This window comes from Anas acuta, chromosome 16 (genome assembly GCF_963932015.1).
Source record: "Anas acuta chromosome 16, bAnaAcu1.1, whole genome shotgun sequence".
In the NCBI taxonomy this organism is placed as follows: domain Eukaryota; kingdom Metazoa; phylum Chordata; class Aves; order Anseriformes; family Anatidae; genus Anas; species Anas acuta.
In genome coordinates this window covers 9,163,588-9,181,553 of record NC_088994.1, presented here as the reverse complement: position 1 = coordinate 9,181,553, position 17,966 = coordinate 9,163,588, and the positions used below count along the sequence as shown (strand labels likewise).

The window sequence follows — 17,966 nt, the reverse complement described above, 5'->3', positions numbered from 1 at the left end:
TGGGGCCTGCTTGGTTCTACTTTTCAGGCACACTTAGAGCTGAGCTGTTGCATTGATGTCACAAACTGTATATGTATTTTTCCCCACCATACTCATATGTGCAGGTGCAGTAGGGTTTGGTCTCGCATTGTGCCAGTAGGAGGGCAGGCAGCCTGGCCGTGCCCTGGTGGGAGTAGGCACTAGGCCTGGATTTGTGGAGGCACAGCCTGGGGTTTGACAGCTCTGAAAACACTTGCCCATGTGGCCCTGGACCAAAGCTAACGATGATTGGAGAGGGACAATTTTATGACCTGGGGGGGGGGGGAATTCAGCATGGGGATATATGAGATGATGAGTAGTTTGAAACCTATAAGTGGATAGGGCAGCGGGACACAGGGCTTTTCAGCAATGCTGTGCTTGTCTTTGCTGTGAAATGGCTGGATGGTGGCAGCCTGGAGGATCCCACAGAGACAGCTCATGTGTTTTGCCATTGCCATTTTGCCAAATAGCATTTTGCCTCTTTTACCCTTTCCCTCAGCCTTATCCTCTCCTTGCACATTCCCCATCTGACCACAGTTTGTGGCATTGTTGGCTCTGCTGTCTGGGACTCTCCAGCCCCTGACACCCTCGCCTGCCCCTGCACCACGCTAGGATAGAGAAACACCCATCAAGGATGGAGCGCACTACTAATGTCCATCACTGTATGTGTCCTACTCTCAGGAACCCCAGGGAAAGGCTCTTCGCAACAGAAAACTACTGATATAAAATCTCGTCCAAAAGTAATTCAACTTTCTTACTTCATCATTCCCATCTTGTTTAATATCTAGTGTGCTCTAGGACTCCTTGCATAGCAGCAAAGTGAGTTTTGAGCTGTTTGTGTGAGTCAGTGGTGGGTCCTTGACTACCAGCACTGCTTGCAGGGTTACAAATGCAACAGTTTCTCTGACCTCCTTAGACATCCTCTCCACCTGCTCCCCCTGCTTACATAAAATGCTCTGAAACTGCGGTCAATTAGGAGTGTTACCTCTGTCTGGCACCAAAGTGTGCTGTAGAGATGCTGTAATCTCAGCCTGAGAGTCTCTGCATGCTGAAGCTCCCTGTGCTGTGCTTCCACAGTCTGTGGGAGAAAAGGTGGTAAAGGAATTCATCTCTAAAACATCCCAACAACTATGAGTAGATGCCTTTTTTTAAAAAATATTTGTTACCATGGAAACTGAGCCACAGACACTCACTGAACATTTTCTCCTACTTAGTCCTCATGTATCCAGACACTCAAGAATACCGGTTAACCGCTGTCTGGCGTTTTCCGGTCTTGTGAAGGAAGAAAAAAGGGGACAAACAGGACAAAATGCTTAGTACAGAAGCCACTGAGGAACAGGAGATCAAGGAAAGAGTCTCTTGCAAAGAAAAATGAGACTTAGGGATACTTGGTGATGAAGAGAGAGAAAAAGTGTTCACCCTGAGCATGGGACTGGCACATAACTCCTGCATAGTAAAGATCATCTAAGCCTATTTAAAAAATAAATAAATAAATAAATAAATAAATAAATAAAGATAAATTAAAAATAAATAAATAAATTCTTTGTGATAAATCACAAATTCCCCTAGAAGCAATGACTAGTGCTCAGATCACAGTAAAGTAGTATCAAACCCATCCAAAACCTCACCTGCCTCTTAGTCTTCCTTCAGTCCTATAAGGCAGGACTGTGAATTAGCAATGATGCCCTTCCCACAGTGAAATCCTAGCCTCCCTCCAATACAAAACTAAGAGAAGTACATAAAGCATGTTTAACAAAAATTGATATGCACCCCCTCTCCTCCCTGCTGAATTCATTCTTTGGCTTTACTATTTACTGAGGATGTACAGAGCCAAGCAGCCAACACAGACAAAAAAAAAAAAAAAATCTCACCTCATTGATTGGCTACAGCATTGGAAAGGCCCAAAATGAAACGTCTTATGTCAGGAGAGAAATCAGAATATGTTTTTTTTGGAGCCTGGCCCTCTCCAGGTGCTGTAACGTTACATGTCTCCTGGCACAGGCTCTGCCAGATATTTCCTCATGCCAGGGCTCGGTGCATCCCTTGGGTGGAAGCCCCCACATACAGAGACCGTGGCTGGGACAAGAAGCCGGCTGGGTCTGTGCACAGTTAATGAATGCCAGCTAGCACCAAGTAGTTGCAGAAAATTATTTAAATTTGAATTAATCCTCTTTTCCTTCCCTTATAGATAAGACTTTAATGATAAATCCAACTATCAATCTGGCTTATATGGAAAGGCATGATCTATAAAATCCATGTGCAGCAATAGAAAACTCTCTCTGTATTAAGCTCTGAATACAAGCTCTCACTATATTAAGCTCTGAAAATATTGTTCATGTGGCCACTGAACTATGTATGAATCTCTTCCATTGACTTCTCTGGGCTCTGTGTTAGATCCTAGTTAAAATGTGCTTGGTGGTGTGGTTGGTACAGGAACTAGCAGTAAGTTAAAACAAATGAAAAAAAAAAGAGTTTGTGTTACTTGTTCTTTCTGACATACCACTCCCCTGTTCGGGGATAGGTTTTCAAAATATTTGTTTCACAATTTATTGATTCATGCATGCATAATTAGTCTATTTGGACATGCAAATTTCTATTATTTGCCATGTGTCTGCATGTTCCATTGTATGCACTCAATGTTTGCATTTGTTAAACAGAAATACTTTGCATTTGGAGAAAGACTATACTTCCACCACAGTTCTTCTATATACCATGATATCTAAAAACAAGCATACACACACACAAAACACTCACCATTACAGCAGTATTAATTCATAAAGAAAATCAAGTTCATCCGAAGGTTCTCCATTCTGTACCTGTTATCCATGCTTTATAGATGTTAATTTGTTTAAATCACAAAGACTATCATTATTTTAGTTCATATTTAGACATAAAGGTCTACAAATTAAAGCATTTCCTCTCTTTCTTTCTGCACTGTTATTAGGGGGAAAAAATAAGAAAGCACAATTTGTCTGGAGAGGACTTCTCAAAAACTTAATCCTTATTCCTTTTAATCTTGAAGGTTGTCTGTTTAAATGGTGCATATATTTTTCCGTGTTCATGCTTGGTAAAAATCTGGGTTCCAACCAATGGAATATATTATGTGACCCTTTTTCTCCTTATTCTTTGAGCTAGCTTGTCCAAAGGAAGAAGGTCTCACTATGGTGAGAACAGTTTAGCAATGAGGGGCCAGTTAGCATGGTTGATGAGTTATGCCATCAATACCAAACTGAATTCTAAGATAAATACAACTCTGAGGCATAACAAAGCACAAGTTATGGCCAACTGTCTGTATGTGATCATCTTATAGTGATAATACAGCTTAGATCTGCTTTTATTACTAGCATTGTGAAGCATTTATTGTGTTTTTTTTTTTTGAAAGAAAAAGATTAAATTAAAAAGACACTGCAGTGTTATCAGCTACATTCTTTAGTTCATCTCCTAGCAGTTGAACAAGTGGCCCAGCTGACACTAAATGAGACCAAGGAAAATTGTAATATAAATGATTTGTTAGAAAGGCAAATAATTTGGGTTACAGTTACAGAGATGGAATTTGAGGCCCCCCAGTGACCACATCATCTTCAATGTACAAACAGTTGATAATCTTATCAATGCAAAGTTGCCTCCGTGCTGCATTTAAAAGCAAGTTACCTTTATTCCAGCTTCTACTCCATTGAAATCTGCTATAAATACCTACTTTATAACACTGACCCAATATATAAATTGCTTAGTTCAAAAGAAAAGCTTTTTTGGAGGAAGGGGGGAATGGAGTAAACACAGTGTGTTGTAAAAGCTAAGTGGTTTTATTGGCACTTTAAAATACCCTTTTATGCTGAACTCTATCAGCTCTGATTATATATAACAACAGTAGTTATGTATTAAAAATGTGTGTCAATAGTTCCACTAACATTGTGATTTGTCATTTCTGTGCCAGAGGTCCCAACAGGCTTGATTGACAAAATCTACCCGTGGCTCAAAGGGATCAGATGCTGGAGTGTGTTGTTTGTTCAGTAAATTGATAAGAGGCACCATCTCTGTTATTTAAATAAAAAACTTCATATATCAACCACAAAAATGGTAAAGCATTCTGCACTCACAAACCTCTCAAGGGTGCCCACTTGTGATGCCAGCAGAAGAGCCCAAACTGAAGTTATCATGTCAGCGTGCCTGGCACGGGAGGTTCTGATAGGATGTTTATCAATCAAATAATAAAATAAACCTCTAGTAAAGTTTAAGGAATAAGTTTACTTGTGTTTATGTAGAGTGGCTGATACTCTCCTGTGTTCAGTGGTTTAGTACCTGCCCACATAGCTGTGTGGCTAGATATCAGGGACTAGAGAGCCTATGAACTCTTGCTCCCAAAACATTGGCACTACAGGAGATAAGTGTGTGTCTCACTAAGACGTATTAAGCCTTACATTTTCCATAGGTTAACGACTCAAAAGTAGCATGCATTTTTGTGTGATTGACAAGGCAGAGCACTACTTGCACTGCAGCCAGGATGCAGGCACACAGACAGCTTGTCTCACCTCTGCTTCTTAAATAAGCAGCATTTAAAGCAAATAATGACACAAGTGCTTGCAAGACCAGTCAAGCTTTTAAAGGGATAGTTTAGTTTTAAGGCAGTACTGTGTATGAAATAGAAACTAAAATTTCATTGCACTTGACACAAATGAAGATCCCCTCGGACGGCAGGTGCTGAGCCTTGGTTGTTCAGCGAGGAGAACCTTCCCTATAACTGCCTTCTTCTGCCTGTGTGCAAATGCACAGGCTGCGAGCTGCAGCATCTCTCAGGACAGCTTGCTCTGTGAATTCTCTCCGTGTACAAATTACATTACTCTGAGACCAGAGGAAGTAATTTAATGCTGGAATTCTCCAAAGAGTTTGTCTGCTTGTTTTGCTGAGGTGTAGCTATGTTATACCATGCATATAAAGCAGTGGGGTTTGACAACCCTCTCTTCTTCACAGTCATAACTTCTCTCCTGAGAATTAGATCAGTGGCTTTATACTGAGAATTGCTGGGTACTCGCTACTTCATTTTCTTTGCATACCACCCTCAGCTGAAGGCCAAGCCCGAGTGATGCCTGCAGGGGCAGCCAGCTGCTTCTCATGCTTAGTGAGTGACCAATGGGCCACAGCTGGGCAACATGCACCTTCCTTCCCTATATATACCAGCTCTCACACAGCTGAAGTCATGTATTTGGGTATATCTTCAAGTCCCACCTCATCCTTGTGGTGTACAGTGATGAAAATCTTCTGTGCTGCACAGCTTTTGTTACCTCCTGAGGCACAGGTACTTTGCTAGTGGCTGGAGTTAGTTGTACACAATGTTTGGCTGCCTTGCTGTTGTTCAGATTCATCTTTTTTTAAAGAAAATAATGTTGTTTTCAGTGGTTAAAGCTATTGCGCTGAGCAGTGATGTTTTAGCTCCTTTTGGGAGCTTTTCAGCTCCCTGCATGAGCTTTGGGGTGGCTTCAAGAGGGAACATCCCGTCATACACTGTTAGTGGCTGAAAACAGTGATTCCCATGCAGATAGGAAGTTTTTAGGATTATTTCCTTAGGGTGACAGCAGGGGCCTTGCTCTATTTGTAGAGTACCTACTACTCTTTTACTTACAAATAGAAGGTAAAAGAAATACTCATTACAAAGCGCTTTTGTTTTAAAATGCCATTTATAACTTTGTAATCTGGACCGATGGGATGGTCAAAAAGGCTGGGCATTGCCTCATGTGGCTAATCACAACCTGCCTGCTCTGTGTCAGTGGAGGGAAGCAGTTTTCTCCAGGGCTGAGTCAGTGCAGTGTTAGCTTTGACTCACACCTTGGAAAAGCTCACCTCTTTGCATTGATGCATAGTGAAATTAAACTTGTGTGGCTCAAGCTGTGCTTTGCAAATATTCCTTGTAAAGATAAGAGATGGTGGAGAATCCTTTCTGTCCATCTGTGCTTAGTTTAGAAGCAGTCTTTGTCAGACTTTTAAGTAGAAAAGCTGTTGAATGATGATTTTGAAGTTAGCTGAGACTTCTTTGAGCTGTGTGCCCCAGCAGCAGCCTCTGGGTACCCCACCTGGTGATCGAGCAATGCCCAGGTGCTACTGGCTGTAAATACCCTGAGGAACAACAGTGTTCTGGTTCTTATGTGCAAAATACGGCAAAGAAAGTACATAGCCAGTTCTGTAAGTAGCCTTAAGATGTCACTAACTGACTTGGCCTTGGCTTTTTCTGCTGGTTTGCAGCAGAGCTCAGGCTGGAGAAGCGGAAATAGGCTGTTATTTTTAACACATCTCCCCCTCCTACAGTGAGTGACAGACAAGGTGCTGATGTCAATTGGCTAGTGTTACAGGCATTAATTAAGTCAACTAAAAGTCCTTTTAGTTTCTATTTCCTTCTGCAGGGACAACTAACCTGCAGAAAGGGGAAGCACAAAAGGCAAGGGAGAGCTCGGGGGAGCTACATGAAACAGCACACTGCAAGGGGGCAGCTGAGCGCTGCCGTACTGCATAAGCTTTCGGTGGCTCTTTTACTCCTCTTGCTTTCAGCCCCATCCAACTTTTGTTTCCATTTCCCACTGTGCCATGATCTCCTCGTGCCTTGTACTAAGTTGCCAAAGTTTCCCCTGTGGTTTTAGTCTTCAATTCTGCTCATTTCAAGAGTTTGCTGATTTCCCCTGTTTTGCCTTAATTAAGTCCTGGTCACAATGCAGTTCCTTTGGATGCAGTGCTGTGATGGCTTTTCAGCTTCTGCACTGAAATATTTGTATTGGGACAGTGTAAGGATGAATAAAATGGAGACAGGTAGAAGGCTCTTGTGTAGGAGCCTGCTCCCAAGGGGTCCTTGCAGCGCCTGGTACCGCAGGATGCTGCAGGGGTCTTCTGGGTGCCCCAGGAGTCAGCTGAAGGCTGGCAAAACCTTACTCCTTATCCCCTGCGCTGCTGCAACTGACCGTAAGGATGGCAGCTGTGGTAAAATCCGCAAGTACAAACCCCTGTAAACAGTGCTGATGGTCTATCTTACATCTGCGGTGATCTAAGCCCATCCTAAACCAGCTGATGTGTGATAACCAGCACCAGGCCTTGGACCACTGATTCTTTAGTTCTTCATTGCTTCAGATCTTGTTGGTAAAGTTCAGGATGGTACCAACATAAGAGAGACCACCAACAAATTCCAGTGATCTTTAAATTAGATCTGCAGCAGCAGCCATGACGCTGACATCGATATAGCTGGGATGGGTGCTGGAGCTGTTTTTTCAATTACCAAGAGGTTGGGTGCTGAGAAGGCATGAAAATAGCACAGTTTTTACTCTAGTGCATTAGGACTCTGCATCTCTCCTGAGCACCAGGCAAACCACCTGGGGAAAAATACTCTATCTGTTCTTTTACCTATATCTGAAACTATTAAATATATATATACTTCTGTAAAAAAAAAAAAAAGTCTATGATTTTTCTTAATGTCTTGTCAGATGCTACAGTTTCAGCTGACCCTGCACTAAATTACTACTTCCTCTCTAGCCAAAATAATATGGGATTAGCAATTCCATATCTGTACCTTCATATAACAGGTAAAATATATCTATAACTTTCCAAGCTTAAAGCATATTTTACTGAGGTACAAAGCCTGTCAAATCTGTTAATCTCTAGTTGTTCTCCTATTCTACTACCCTGTCTCGCAGAAACATTAGCCCTACACTATTTTTGCATAATTCTGTGGATGTTTGATTAGTTGGCATCTGGTCTGCATGCTAATTCTTTACCAGTAGAATTATTTCACGTGGTTGTAGGCATCACCTAGTGCCTCTTGCAAGAGATCTCTGCTGTTCCTGTATAATATATTCCCAGTAGCAAACAGGACAGCCCTGAGTTGCATATTAGAAGCTGAGGTGATGTGACAAGTCATAAGTCAAAAAGGCCATCAACATACAGCTCAAGTTCTGCCTCCTTCGCTCAAAACTGACTCACAGCACACTTACCTTGGCACTGCTTTGCCAGTACAGAAAATGCTGTGGTCAGATTCCGATCTTCACTGGAGGAAAATAAGCAAGAATAAAAATAAGTGTTTTTGTTTTGTAAAGTGAAATCTTAAAATGTGTTAAAAGTTTAGATCTTCAAGAAATCAATGTATTCACGCTTTATAAACTTTGTTGCATTTCTATTTTTTTAAATAGTAATTAATAGTAAACAGCAGGCAGTGTGGAAAAGAATACTAAGAGAGAGCATGCTGGCTCAAGGTTATAGCAGAGGTCTCTGATTCAAGGTTTACTGCTCTACCATGCTTTCATGAACCTTTTTGTGACCCCAAGCAAGTTACTCCCATCTCACTATTCTTCTATTTCCTCTTTCTGTAAAATGATATTAATAGCACTTCAGCTGCAGAGCAGGTTTATTGTACATGGCTTAATGAATGTTTGTCTCCCTCTGATTGAGATTCTTTCCTGCTGGAGGCAAGAATTTTAAGCAGGTTGATTAAATATAAAAGGGCTCTAACTCTGAAGCTGCTATTAAAAGTAGAAGGGATGATTTCTCAGGGAATTCTTAATTTGATGTCTATTAGAACTGTCTAAAACACAGCAGCTTCAGTTCTTCTGTTATTTAGCAACTTTAATTTTAATCCCCATGGGAATTCTGCTAGGAGGATGCTCTGACTGTTGAAGTGATCCAAGACAAAGCCTTGACAGACACTGCTAAACCATTATTGCCCTGAGGAAGAGCAAATCACAGCAGTTGTATGGTCACAAAAGTGTGCAACTGTATGAGCACTACATCTGGAGATCTTGGAGCTGCAGGAAAAAACGAGTGTTTGGCCAGATCCAATCCCCATTGCAGAGGCATGAGGCTGTGATGTTGGTGTAATGCCTCTGGCATGAGGGCTCAAATGCTGCTAGAGGTGCGAGGCCTCTTGCTGGCTGCAGGGAGAGCATCCGGAAGCCCATGACAAGATGGATGAGAAAGGTTGTGCAAGTATAGAGCACTAACTAAACTGGGCCAAGAGGAAATGCTGAGGATAACTTCAGTACATCCCAAAAACTTTGTGGAGGCCAGCAGTGTTGTACCTGTGTTCACATGTAGCTGAAAACTCAGAAAAATAATAACAATTTTCCTTGTTAGAAGAGGCTTCATCCTCCTCCTTTAGAAGAATGCTGCCAAGAGATATGGTTATATACTCTTGTGTTATTTTCTCAGTGTTGGCTCTTTCCAATAGCTTGTGACTTCTAATTTCTGCCTCAATGGATGTGGATGCAGCTTCATCCATCAGTGCACTGTGTGCCCTGAGCTAAGCAGCCTCTTCTCTTACAAGAAACAAACAGATGCAGGTCTCAGGGCCCTGCTTCTAGGGCTTTCTGTGACTTATGTTGAACAGCCTTTGGACAAAATATGGAAAGAGTCCTAGAAGCAGAGGCCCAAGCCCAAGGGCTTGCTCTCCTCAGGTGGCACCTGCAGACCTGTGGCAGCCCAGCAGATGAAGCTCTGACAGCATGTGGTTCCTTGGGCTTGCCTGTTGTACAGCACATTTTGGCACAGTCCACATTGCAGTTCAGCAGCTGATTTCTTTATCATATGAGGAATTTCTCCTCTCAAAGAGAAGTTGTTTCCTAACCCTACAGTAGGGAACAAGGGCATCTCTGAAGCTTACAGATGATTCCCAACCTTTAATTGCAGCAGCTACTTATTTTGAATTGTTCCTTTTTCATTCCTCATTTCATGTTGTCACTTATATCTTTTGCCACCATAAATGTTAGTTAAGTGGCTGGTCATCACACCATTTTTTCTGGGAGAAGGAAAAGTATCAGACCTCTAAAGTGAGTTTTTAGTTCTCATAAGATTAGCGTGTAGCTCACAGAAGAATATGAAACAGACATAGCATGAATTTAATTTGATGCGTACTACTCTTGTGTATTTTGCAGCTGTGGGAAAATAGGAGCTCCAAGAGCCAGGCTGCCCACCATGGAAGTGGTGCACGGTCACTTCTTTCACCCTCTGCTCAACCCAGCAGTGTGCGCAAAAAACAATTGTGTTAATATAAAGTTTCGCGCATACCCAGGAACATGCTACAGGAGCTCAACGCAGCTGTAACACTTCTGAGAATTGCAATTTATAGGTATTGCATACTGCATAAGCATGCCTCCATAAAAATAAAGCCATCTTTATCACAGTAATAAAAGCATAAATATGGGATCCTGCCTTGCTTCTTTGTCATGAAAGTAGGAAATTGTAAACACTCCCTAAACTCTCAAAAAAATCTTTAAGAACTTCCCTAAGCATTAAAAATGTTTTCATTCCCTTCTGATATCAGTTCCCTTTGTCTGTGAAACGAAACAGTCAGGGTTCCAAATATGCACATATAGGCTGTTTTCACACTTGCATATAGTGTTCTTCATAACCAATGGCTGGCAGCAAATCAGTTCTTGTAGGGAAGTCTTCTGGCCAGATCTCCTTCAATTGCAGCTTGTACAAGCACTGAATCACAGCAGACTGCACATCTGACTGTAACACATGTTTAGGCAAGGAGTTAGATTTAATGGTCTTCACTGGATTCGGGTATTTATCACAAAACTGACCTACGTGCTTGACTAAGCAGTTTTTACAAGTAGCTGTATGAACTGAAGTTAACTGTTATATGAATTTAATCTCTCTTCTGTGCATATGATGAAAAGCTTGGCAAGAATTTAGACAGTAGCTAAGGCAGATCACCATTGTGGTTAAGGGATTATATAGCTGCTGCTGGTGGCCAGAGACAAAAGATGTGATGTTTTAAGTTAGCCCCAATAGAAACCACAATGTTTCCATTATTATACAAACAGGGCTTAAAGTCCTTGCCTTTCTTCCCGATGTGTTAAAAGCAATTACACTGGTTAATAAAATTCAGGGGTGAGTTTTGTTTTTCTCAGAAAATGGAGTGTGTGGAACCTCTTTGGAAATCTGTATGATGTAGTTTTGCTAATATCTGCAACTTTGTAACTAAGAAAGCAAGTTCATGTGTTTCTTGTGTTAAAAACAGAATGGCCAACAGAGGCTCTAAAAAGCAGGTATAGGGAGGAATGCCCAAGGCAATGTATAAAGGAAGATTTTGCTTTGGGAGCGACAGCTTTAATACACAACACACACGTGGCCAGCAAACCTCCCAATTTTTTCTACTTCACTTTGATTCAGTGACCTCACATTTACTCCTAAGCCTAATCTTCCTCTCTTGTTCAAGATATCAACTACAGAATAAATAGATCAATGGGGGGAGTCAGCGCGATGACATGGGAGCAGTGCTTAAAGTGGCGGGATTTATAGGTGGTCAACGGAGGCAGATATACAACACGCTGGTGAGGACGTCGGCAGCTTTTATACCAGTGGGCTGGGAACACAGGAACTGTGATGTACCTATGAACCCCCAATAAAACAAGGAAGTGTGTTTTCTGTCCTCCCTCCTTACGCATACAAAAATGGCAGAAATTGCTGAAATCATCTTCTGTTATCAAGCTTATGAAGTGGGCAGCCTTGTGCAATAATCCCTGTATGCATCTGGAAGGCTGTTGTTTTACAGCTGTGCAAAATGATTACCATAAAATCTAAACGGTGCCAGTTTTGTTGGTTTGGATTCCAAGCAACAAATTAGATTCAGTTCAATGAGAAGACTTTTGAGGTTTTAAATCAATTCATCCTTTACTTATGTTTCTGAATTAAGAGTAATATGTGTTTTTTTTAGTTTTTCCCATTTGGCAAAGAAGCATGTAGACAAACAGTTTAGTGTCAGCTTAATCCTTCTGATGTTTGAGAGTCATTCATTTAAGAAATCCTCAGGTTATTCATACCATGCTCATGCAAAGTTAGTTTAACATTAGTAGCAAATCTCCCAATAGAAATTGGGGTTTCATGGAGCTTTTGCTATGAAAGAATAATAACAATGATCATTCCTTGAAATTTGACCAGAATCACATATTAAGATTTGGATGTACTAAAAAAAATCAAGTAAATCTTACCTGTCATTCAATTCACTTGAAATAAATTGTGAGGGTTGCTCTGGTAGCCTAATTCATAGCTTTTTTTTTTTTTTTTCCCCATTACATTTTGGCATGCTTAGGCAATAAAACCAATAATCAATGCCAAGTAAAAAAATGTTTAAGTTACAAAACTATGTTCTGTTCTATCTTGCTTGTTGTGGGGATCTTTCAGCATCACTGCAGAACTGCACATACAGAAATGTATGCAAATGGACTCTGTGGACTTTTTAAAAACTATCTTCTTTCCTTTTTTTTTTTTTTTAGTTTGTCTACAGAGGTGTCAGAATGTATTTTTTTAATAGAATTTATTTTTTTTTACCATCCTTTACTTAGTCTTCAAATTTTCAGACATGAGTAGGGAGGTTGTGCCTTCTTAACAACTGTAGTAGATGTTTAGAGGGGAACTGCACACCTATGAAGACAGTATAATACAAGTTTTTGTTACAGGTTTATTAAAGGCATGTTTTTAGGCACATATCTTTAGAAAAATAGCCCATATTTGTAGGTTTCCTTGCCTATAAATATATGTGTGTGTGTGTACTTCAGTTGCTGTTTTCTCTCTAACTATTGCATTCCCAATCACTTTTCTTCCATCAGAGGAAGCAATCAGAAAAAGCTGTCATTGCCCCTCAAGGTTTCTTCTTGGCTAATTGGAGTTTTTGGCTCTTTATCCTGATGATTAAAAGAACAGCTGAGTGGAAGTCAGAATGCATTTACAGAGCTGGCACGCCCAGCTCTGCTGTTTGGTTTACTCTGATTAATTTAGCAAATGAAACTCCTGTAAACTCACATAACATTTTGCCTATACAAAACTACCGTTGCTATATAGTTCTAAGTGAGCGTTGGGTAAACTATCCCATAGATAACTAAATCAGTGTAACAAAAGCTTTTGATGAAAAGTGGTTTTCTGTAAAGTAACATTTTGTGTTAGGGCATACAGATTGTATGAAATAGAACAGCTCTTTTAAAGAAGCTGCCTTTATTTTAGTGTATGAGAAAAACAACTGTTACTGTTTACACTCTTCAATCAAGGTAAGCATGTTTGTCTAAAGTATTACTACAGCTTGGCTTGCAAACACTTCAGGATTGCTTACCATTTTTCTATATTTAGACTACTCTGTGGAATTGTCTTTATCAAAACTTTTGAGAAAATCTTTAACAGAATCTGAGGAACTTGCCTAATTTATGCAGCCATCTATTCTCCTTCTATTGATTCCCTCCATGATATATGTTTATCCTCCCTGCCTGTGAAAACCTAGAATTAAAACCGAAGCATTTCTATTTTATCTCTGTAATTGCTGGTAGAAAAGAGATGTGATGTTTTTCTGTGAGTAAAAGCCATAATCTGTTTAGTGAGCTTTAAAAACAAATATCTTGTAAAACTAAATACAACACTATCCCAAGTGTGCAAGGCAGAAATTTCCAAGCAGACAGAGACTTACTTCACTGCGATTTTTTAGAAAGTGTTTTTAAAGATCTAACCATTCGCACACCTTTTGTAATGAAATAACACAAAGTGAAGCAGCCAGCTCCTCGGGTTTGAGAGGAGAGAGTGTTGGGGATGTGGTCCCCACATCAAAACTGTCCTGGAGAGATCAACCATTGATGATTTAAATCTTCACTACTTTATCTCTTTGTTTGCTGCTTGGAATGCTATTGATACCTTCTTTGTCTTTGTAATTGTTTTAATTAGCCACCCAGCATGGGCCCCTGACAGTGCTTGTGATAGAGTATTATGGACAACCCAGCAGGACAGTGAGCCTGTTAACATGAAACACAGACATTATGGCAAGCTTAATTTCTTTTATTTGTGTCATTTTTTTCCCTCTCTTCTTTGTGTGTGTGTGCATGCGTTATTACTTGTAGAAGGAAATAACTTCCCAAGTATTTTGCCATTTAAAGGGGAAAAGAAGCGTGAAAACACCATCACAAACATTTCTCGGAGATTGTACAATTAAAGCTGATATTACCACATATCATTTCTGGAGTCAGACAAACAATGAAACGTTGGCCATATTGATTAGTCTTTTCATGCGTCGTGTCTTCAGCAATTAGACCGATATTTATGTCAGTTACTGTACTCTCGACTCTGTAAATTTCTTCTTAATTATTATTTTTTTGGCTCTTCAGCAGTATTTGTTCTTGTTGACCACATCCTTCTTTTGTAAATGGAAATCTGGATGTTCAATTATGATGCAGATCTGCAACTCATTAGCAGTAAGCTTTGGTACTGTTGCCATTTGAAGACAGCTCTGTCATTTAACTTGTGGGAACTTTTGGCAACGTCTATGTTCTGGGAGAAAAAAAGCAAAACCCCAAAGTTTGTTTTTAGAGGAATGATTCAACAATGTCAAAACCTCAAACCCTTTCGTAGTATAGATTTTTTTTTTTTTAAATAATTTTGTGCTTGGAATAGCGGGATGTGAATAGAGAGAGAAGTGCTTCATGCAAGTACAAGTTTCCTTTGAATTTAGTTTGTTCAAATTAGCCCAAGGTCAGTCCCTACCAATTATTGCCCCACTTCAGCTGTTCTCTGGACATTAATAAAAGCATCTGCTTTATTAACCAAGAATCTAGTTTTGCACCTTCAAAGCAAGGAATTTTTGTTGCTGTTGTTTTCTCCACTGTGCTGAATTTCTTCCTTGTTAGCCTATTTGTTTCATTTATTGGCCTCCTTGAAAAATACCTATGATAACCATTATTTTGTGACTTGATGGACCAGATTTAAATTACTCTCCAATGTGATAGAGCTAAATATAAATCCTAACTGCCTGGGAATTCCTATGTTATGTTAACCTAAAGGCAATGCTTATTTTCAGTGTTGCCAACTCTTGCACTTTTTCCATGTCCCTCAAGCACGAGGAAAAGGTGTGCAGCGGGGGAAGGATCGAAAGGGGGCAAGGGGTATTTCTTAAGGAAGATTTTAATTGTGACTGTTTTGAAGAGAAGCTGAAATACTGCCTGTACTGTACAGTGCAAGCCAAAGGGAAACTTCCATAGGGGAAAGGAGAGGGAAGAAGGGGTTGCAATACCAAGGGGCTGCGCTCGTCCCTGGTGTTGATTTCAGACACCACCAGACACGGTTCATTGTACACTGAACTGAAATCTTGAAATAAAAGGGTATCGCCCCCGGAGCGGAGGGCAGCACAGGAAGCATATCTGCTCCTTTCACAGTTTGCAGCTCAGCATTTGAAGGTGAATTATCCTTTCCTATTTATGTTAACATACCAGCCATGGTGGTGGGCTCTGAGCCCTGGAGCGGCAGCAGGAGGTTTTTGGCTTCTGTTAACACTGTAAGTCAAATGCATGTTGGCCAGTCCTCCATAATAAAATATTTGAGATAACCTATTTAAATTGGGAGGGTGAGAAACCTCCATTGTCATTAAAATAGTGAAGAAATGTCCTTTATTACAACAAGATGACAAATAATGTTGCCTTATATCCATTGTGAGGGTTCCTTTATGGAAGGAAGCAGGAAGATATTCACTGGGCACATTTGACCCATCCTCAAGCTAATCTAAAATGTGATGTTAAGTTTCTCTGCATCATGACCCCGTTTCCTTTGCTGGCAGATATGAGGGGACTGAGACCTCTGTAGTTTTTCTCAGCACAGCTCACTTACACTAGTGGGGGAAATTAATATGGCGGAAATTAAGTTGTCTTGAGATTTGGTAATTTTTATTTAAAAGGCACAAGTCATGCAGCATATCAGCCTTGTCACAGATTTATTTTTTCACCTTGGGCAATTTACACAGCCCACCGTGTACTTCAGCCTTCTCCCCTATAGTGTAGATGTGGCTTTTTGTTTTTCTAGATTGTTATAGGGCTAAAAAGCCACTAACGATTGCAAAGAGCTCAGAGGCTGCTTTAAAGAAGGCTGTTGGGGCTGAAGGGAACTGATAGTATCTCTGACTCCAGTGCTTAGCCATCCTTTACAGTAAAAATATATCATCTTATTTTATGTCTGTTTATGTCTATTTGTCATCTTCAAATAGAAACATTACTCTTTTGTAGCATATGGAATAGCTGTGGCATGTCATGCTTGCCAAACTGATATCCTAAGTATATATGGTATTTCAGTATTTTAAGTTAAAAAAAATAGCTACAATTGCAAACATCTTTTTCTGTGGAATTGTTATGCTTGCAAACTTTGATTTTTTGAAGTCTCCATTCTGATTACTTTGAATTAGGATGTGCATTTATTTGCAAGCATCAAATGGCACTGTTAATTAAACAATTACACTTAGGTTTTAATTGGTTCATGACTATATCTAGTTATGGAAAAGGGATGCACAAGTTACAGGTACAACCTGGTGGTTAGTGGTTGCTATTTCCCCAACACTGTACCTACTACTTTTGATAAACCTGGCTGATTGTAATGTAAATATTGCAATTTCTGTGATACCATAAATGCAGCTGGCTGTAGGTAGCATGAGTTCAGCCATACCATTGCTTTAATTAGCTTGGATTCAAAATTACTTATTCGGAACCCATAGAAGTCAGTGGTCCTTCTTTCACTGGTCTCACCTCACCAGTGCTGAGGCTTCTTGGGGCACATCAGCTCATGCATTGAAATGGAAAAATGAAACTGCAAATGGAAATTGAACTGCAAGGAAATGGCAGCTTCATCAGCAGCTCTTTTCTCCATCATTTTCAATCTCACTGTTATGTGCTGGCCCCTCTGGTAGGTCAATACAGTTGCTAGGCTGTGTTGAGGAGCAGCTTGAGGAACATAAATTGGCCTAAGAAAGTGCAGATTTTTTTTTTACAGTTTGAATCACTTTCTTGGTAGAGTTCACAGTGCAGCTCAATGGGAGGAATGGAAAGATGGAGGGCAGGGCCCAACATGAGGGACAGTTGAGATGCCAGTGCCACCATAAACTGTTTATCCTTGCTGAATGGTTTGTGATACTGGACCACGGTTTAAAGTGGACATCCTTCAGGATGCCTTACAAAGTCAGCGGGAAGAGATGGGCACCCTTTGGAGAAAGTGGCCGAGCACCTGAGTTAAAGGCCTACTTTGAAAATGTGCAAGCAAAACCAGAGCAAACTAAAGCTGAAAGAAATACCTTGCACTCTAAAGGCTTGTGCAAAGAGGCAGAATTTGTCCAGTTTAAGTGAAGTTTGATGTATTATTAGGAGACTGATAAACTCTCTGTGATTAAGACAGGGTCATTGGTCTGGAGATGATTTTTGGTTCAGAACAATGAACTTTGCTCACTGGTTATTTACTGGATGGTGAAGGCTCCTCTAAAGCACCAGTAGAAAGGATTTTTGTCTCTATGTCTGACTCATGAATTATAAATAATAGCTGTGTTTACAAATCAACAATGAGCAGAACTCTCCTGGGTAAGCAGAGACAGTTTAATTAGTTCTTACTCAACAATTGGTAGGCAACAAAGGCCCATCCCAATGCCAGTGGAAAATAGACTTTGTCTTCATGGAATGCCGGATTAGCAATCTGATTTGACCGCTTTGGATGAGGAATTCTATTTTTGTCAGAAAACTTGTGTGGGAAAGCCTTGTAAGTAATCCATAAACTCCAGACATTGGCACATAGTAACCTAGCCTGAATCATCTGGGTTGCTCTTCTCCTCAGGCAAACTCACGTGTTGTAGAATTTAATAAGGGAGATAATATCTTGTGCATCATGGCTCGAAGTCCTCTAGTAGCAATAGCTACTAGAATGTATTTAATCTTGAATGCCCATTTTTGTACTGATTAATGTTCAGGCCTGTTATTAACAATCACACTGTATGGGCTTCCAGTGGCCAGCTGCACACTGGGGCCTTCACAGGGACATGTGTGTGGGGGGGGGGGGGAGCCACTCTGGGATGTGGCATGGTGGGGTGAGCAATTTTCTCCACCTTGGAGAAACAAACAGCTTGAAAGAAGCTTCCATGGCAGAGAACAGATTTCTTGTACTCCAAGCACTGAGGAAGCTCTTGGTAAACCTGCTGGGCAGAA

At 40.5% G+C, this 17,966-nt stretch overlaps 1 long non-coding RNA gene across 4 annotated transcripts in view; it reads left to right on the top strand.

The window, feature by feature from the left end:
• The first annotated feature begins 5,216 nt into the window (after positions 1-5,216).
• Positions 5,217-17,966, top strand: part of LOC137865277 (uncharacterized) — a 54,820-nt gene continuing 42,070 nt past the window's right edge. For 3 of the 4 annotated variants that reach the window (XR_011101852.1, XR_011101851.1, XR_011101849.1), the window contains exon 1: positions 5,224-5,311. This is a non-coding gene — a long non-coding RNA (uncharacterized lncRNA). Of the gene's footprint in view, positions 5,312-9,914; positions 10,186-17,966 lie in introns of those variants that run through there. The other variant, XR_011101850.1, reaches the window with a different exon arrangement.